Source organism: Salmo trutta, chromosome 2 (assembly GCF_901001165.1).
Source record: "Salmo trutta chromosome 2, fSalTru1.1, whole genome shotgun sequence".
Lineage (NCBI taxonomy): Eukaryota > Metazoa > Chordata > Actinopteri > Salmoniformes > Salmonidae > Salmo > Salmo trutta.
In genome coordinates, this window is record NC_042958.1 from 4,894,432 (window position 1) to 4,900,431 (window position 6,000).

Consider the following 6,000-nt stretch of genomic DNA (forward strand, 5'->3'; position numbering starts at 1 on the left):
CCATTGCTGCATCTTCTAAGATTGTGATTCCTGAAGCAGCATGCTACAAGACAAAGAGGCTCACATTTCTGAAGGAGGCTCCTTGTGTGTCCTACTTTGTTCTTGCATGGGAAGTCTTGCATCATGCATTACCCAAAGTCAAACAGCGGAGGTTGGGCATCATCTCATCTGTTCCTGACTCAGGTTTGACAAAGATCTTAGCCCAAACTGCAAACAAATCAGGATGGTATAACATCGTCTTGCCTCAGTTTGGTGATCAGCTTCACAATGTGAACAAGTTTGATGCATTTGTCTTTGTTACTTGACAAATCTCAGTTTGAAAGAGCTTGCAATGTTTCCGGTGTGAGACACATTGTTGCTGTATGAGAAAATTTGTGGCGATCCTCCTTTTCACAAAATGTCTTCAGTTGTGGCAATGATGATGTTCGCATTCAGACTGTTCAGATGTCTAGCATATTGGAAAAGGGATCTATCAGAGCAGAAAAGCCTCAAATTTACCGTTGGCTCAAATCAATGCATTTGGACAAGAAGTCTTTAGATTTTGAAACCAACACCTTTCAGAGAATGTCATCCGGTAGCATTGACTTCCTGTCTGTTGAGGAATCTGAGTCGTACTTCAGCTCAAAGACCCTGTCTGTTGTGACACTGAGTAAAGATGATTCCAAAGACCCTGTCTGTTGTGACACTGGGTAAAGATGATTCCAAAGACCCTGTCTGTTGTGACACTGGGTAAAGATGATTCCAAAGACTCTGTCTGTTGTGACACTGAGTAAAGATGATTCCAAAGACCCTGTCTGTTGTGACACTGGGTAAAGATGATTCCAAAGACCCTGTCTGTTGTGACACTGAGTAAAGATGATTCCAAAGACTCTGTCTGTTGTGACACTGGGTAAAGATGATTCCAAAGACCCTGTCTGTTGTGACACTGGGTAAAGATGATTCCAAAGGCACTGTCCGACATTCAGTTGCTGCCTAAACCAAAGAACTGTGTACATTGTTACAGGTGGTCTAACTGGACTAGGGTTTGAAACAGTAAAGTTTATTGCACAGCGAGGAGGGGGTATGTTGTCATCTTTTCCAGAAGAAGTCCCTTGCCAGACGTACAGCAGGAGACAAGCAACATTAAGAGTCAGTATGGTGCCATAGATGTAAGCTTGCAGTGTTGAGAATAATGAGCTGAATGACGATTCTTCTCTCATTGCATTAGGCATTGACTAGCTATGACTTTCCGGAATCTTCTCTTTCAAAACATGGGTGTGAATGCTCCCCTGATTAAATTACTGGACCCCGACAGCACATTTTGGTAGCAATGCTGAAAGAGGGTGCAAACCAGGAATCTGAGCATGGTGATGAACATGTTTTTGATCTTTTTATTTATTTTATTTCACCTTTATTTAACCAGGTAGGCAAGTTGAGAACAAGTTCTCATTTACAATTGTGACCTGGCCATCTGATGGATAATAATGAGGAAGTAAATGACATGTCGGCTGTATTGTAGAGACTTATTCCATCAACATGTAATTGTTAAAGCTTATTCATTGCAGTCAGCTTAATTTTTAATTTGATTTATTAGGATCCACATTAGTCGACGACAACGGCGACAACTAGTCTTATTGGGGTCAGACGTATAACAAATAATACATTACAGCCAAAATACTTTACAATTCATATACATTTAAAAACATGAACATGTAATGTAAGTGTGCATCTATCAGTTCCACATACATGTCAGTACATACAGACACCAAGTAGGTCAGATGGGGAAAATGCGTTGTGTGGTGCACTCATGGCTTTGTATAATACCGTACATTTCTTTGAATTTGTTCTGGACCTTTGGGAACTGTGAAAAGACCCCTGGTGGCATGTCTGTTGAGTAAAGTGTGTATGTTAGTGCTGTGTGTAAGTTGACAGACCTCTCTTTACAACCATCATCTAGAATGTCATTGTATGCTGTAGTTTTTTATTTATTTTATTTTTATTTCACCTTTATTTAACCAGGTAGGCAAGTTGAGAACAAGTTCTCATTTACAATTGCGACCTGGCCAAGATAAAGCAAAGCAGTTCGACAACATACAAAAACACAGAGTTACACATGGAGTAAAACAACATACAAAAATAAAAATAAAAAATAAGACTATATACAATGTGAGCAAATTATGTGAGATAAGGGAGGTAAAGGCAAAAAATGCCATGGTGGCAAAGTAAATAAAGTATAGCAAGAAAAAACACTGGAATGGTAGATTTGTAGTTTGAAGAAAGTTCAAAGTTAAAATATAAATAATATGTAGTAGTTAAGATTCCCCCTTCACCGGAACTAAGAGGCCTAGCCCGAACCATGAAAAACAACCCTAGACAATTATTCCTCCTCCACCAAACTTAACAATTGGCATTATGTGTTGAGGCAGGTAGCGTTCTCCTGGCATCCGCCAAACCCTGATTCGTCCATCTGACTGCCAGATGGTGAAGCGTGACTCATCACTCCAGAGAACGTGTTTCCACTGATCCAGAGTCCAATGGTGGTGAGCTTTACACCACTCCAGCCGACGCTTGGCACTGCGCATGGTGATCTTAGTCTTGTGAGCGGCTGCTCGGCCATGGAAACCCATTTCATGAAGCTTCCGACGAACAGTACTTCTTGCTGACGTTACTTCCAGAGGACGTTTGGAACTCTATATTGAGTGTTGCAACCGAGGACAGACAATTCCCGTTCTGTGAGATTGTGTGGCTTACCACTTCGTGGGTGAGCCATTGTTGCTCCTAGACATTTCCATTTCACAATAACAGCACTTACAGCTGACCGTTGCAGCTCTAGCAGGGCAGAAATTTGACAAATTGGCTTGTTGGAAAGGTGGCATCCTATGACGGTGCCACATTGAAAGTCACTGAGCTCTTCAGTATGGCCATTCTACTGTCAATGTTTGTCTATGGAGATTGCATGGCAGTGTGCTCAATTTTATACACCTGTCAGTAACGGATGTGGCTGAAATAGCTGAATCCACTCATTTGAAGGAATCAATCAGTAAGTGACTTTAACTGGAAATGGTTGGTTGAGATCGATGTGGAAGAACTTGACTGGCCTGCATAGCGCCCTGACCTCAACCCCATCGAGCACCTTTGGGATGAATTCGTGCCCGACCTCACTAATGCTCTTGTTGATGAATGTAAGTCCCTGCCTCAATGTTCCAACATCTAGTGGAAAGCCTTCCCAGAAGAGTGGAGGCTTTTATAGCAGCAAATGCCCATGATTTTGGAATGAAATGTTCGACGAGCAGGTATTTATACACTTTTGGCCATATAGTGTACCTTAACTTGCAGTAGCTTTGCTTCCTGGATAGATATTTGCATAAAGATTACAACTCCAGTAAATTATTAACAATTAAGAACGCTACGTACAAGTCAGGACTTGCTTGAATTAAATGTTTTGTGTGATCTGGAACTTTCCTCCTCTGCCTTGGATGTGCGCCACATGCAATCATCCATGTGGTTAGTCAGTAGTGGGTAAGGCCAGATTCTTCAATTAATTTAGTGTATTTCTGTCATAACGTAACCAAATCTCTAAGGGAAGCATTGAGCTTCATGTCCAGCTGTCCACGAGGATGTAAGCAGCTAAATAACCACTTCCTTATAGGAATGGCTACTAGTACAGCCAATTGGAAGTTAAACATTCGTCAATTATCAATAATATGTGACATGTCTGTGCCCTTTTAGATTTTAGCATCATGTGAGGCCTGGCCAAAGAGGAACTTTGTATCTCTTCCTTGTGCTATGTAGGTTCACTTACCCATGTGGTTGACACCAATCTGCATTTCAAATCCATCACCTGTTTTCTCATACAGACACACCATGAAGCCAGCATTGTTGATGAGGATGTTGAGTTTCTTCTTCTCTTCTACAAAAAAAAAATGTATTCAAAAATGTACAATGTCTTAATGTTGACAGGAGTGCAAATGAATCAATCCATTGTCCCAATGAAGTCGTGACTCGTGATACAGTCAAGTCTAATTTCATTATTTTTTTTTTGGACAGGGACAAGGTACAACATAAGTCTCAGAACACTGAAAATTGGTAATTTCCATCTGAGGTTTGCCTAAAGACCATCTGAGGTATGCCTTAATAAGCAAACTCTCTGAAGGATTTTGCCTGCCAGAGCCTTCTATGACTTATTTCAGGGCTCCCTCAGCTTTCTCCATATATCTGCAGGCCATGAGGATTCTAGCCCCTAGATATAAAGACATTTTGGGGAAAAAATTGTGGAAGCAAATCATTCCAGCCCAATCCAAATCCAACTCAGGATGTCAATCATACAGGCTTTCCAGGAGGATATTGGACAGAGCCTTCATAGCTACATACAGTTTTTAATTTAATGTTTTTAATTATGATATTGAATGATTTCATGTTATGTGGGTAAAACATTTACGAGCAGTTTCACGTTATGTGGGTAAAACATTTACCAGCAGCTACCCCTGCTGGATAGTCACAAACATCAACCAGTGCATGTCTGGCATCACCTGCTAAGTAGGATAAAGGGGGATACCTAGTTAGTATGTTTCATATACATTACTCATTAACTAGCCAACGTTAGCCAGTTAGCTTGGGTGCTTGTCAACCGTTGAATGCTGGATCTACTCCTCGGCCAGAGCATCCAGTGTGTGCTCTGAACCCTCCGATAGCGAAACGCTCTGAATTTACCAACGGACAATTTGACAACGCTCTGTATTTACGAACGCCCAGAGCACTCTGGCACTGAATTTATGAACACACCCGAAATCGTAAAATCTTTAGCTAGTCATTTGTTATGCTAACAAGCTAGCAAGAGGTTGCATAGCAACAGCACCAACTTCCAGTAGACTCCAGTAGACCAACTTCTAGTACACTCAACTGAAACAATACCATTTGTTTACAGTATACTGAAATTAGCTAATAGTATGTACTCATTATATATGTAGTATGGGTATTTGAACACAGCTCTAGTCAGTTGTACAACTGAATGCATTCAACTGAAATGTGTCTTCCGCATTGAACCAAACCCCTCTGAATCAGAGTGGTGTGGGGGGCTACCTTAAAATTGACATCCATGTCTTCAGCACCCAGGGAATAGTGGGTGAACTGCCTTGCTCAGGGGAAGAACAACAGATTTTTACCTTGTCAACTCGGGGATTTGATCTAGCAACCTTTCGGTTACTGGCCCAACGCTCTAACCACTAGGCTACCTGTTGATATACTACTACAGTTTGTGTGTTGTATTATGATTAGGCTACATAGTAGCTTTAGCACATTGCTGAGAACATATTAAAGCCCAGCTGTAACACAACTCATTCTACAAATTGAAAACTATGATCAGTTGATTAGGACATCAGGTGTTTTACTGCTTGGCTTCTCAATGTGCACGAGAAAGCATGATGCATGGTCTCCAAAGCATTTTGAGAATAAGGCAAGGAGAAGGGATTTGAGTAATCAATGAAAGACTAATTGAGGAAAGAGCCAATGTACCCATTGAACAGGTCATGGTGAGACATCTTCATATGTACCGGTATGCTAACATCATCATAGCTTTAGTATCACTGTAGGCCTACCTCTCTCTGCCAGGTCCAGCTCTGTCTCTTTGCCAATACCAGTGTTGGCTCCAGTTATGAACACTGTTTTGTCATCAAGTCTGTCTGTGGATGACCATGGTCTCCGGAAGAGATTTCTAAGAGGTGGAGCAGTCATGTTTCCTGTAATCACTCAGTAGGCCGTAGGGTATGGACCATTGATTTAAAAAAAATAACTGTAAAGACAGACTAAGATAACGAATTTAATTGGAAAGACAACCAACCTAATGTTTGGGTAAACAACTGAATTCCTAGCCATGTTTACCTCTGCCTGTACTAGCCGATTAAACACGATTTAATGATGGAGTCGTGCGGCGACTAGTGTGGTCGGAGTGGAGCTCCGACCTCGCATAAAATGAAGTTTATATAAAAAAATGACTGATTTCATCACCCAAATACTGTTCTTTGG

At 41.1% G+C, this 6,000-nt stretch overlaps 1 pseudogene; it reads right to left on the reverse strand.

The window, feature by feature from the left end:
• Positions 1–5,709, reverse strand: part of LOC115148660 (retinol dehydrogenase 12-like) — an 85,913-nt pseudogene extending 80,204 nt beyond the window's left edge.
• Between the last annotated feature and the right edge of the window lie 291 nt (positions 5,710–6,000).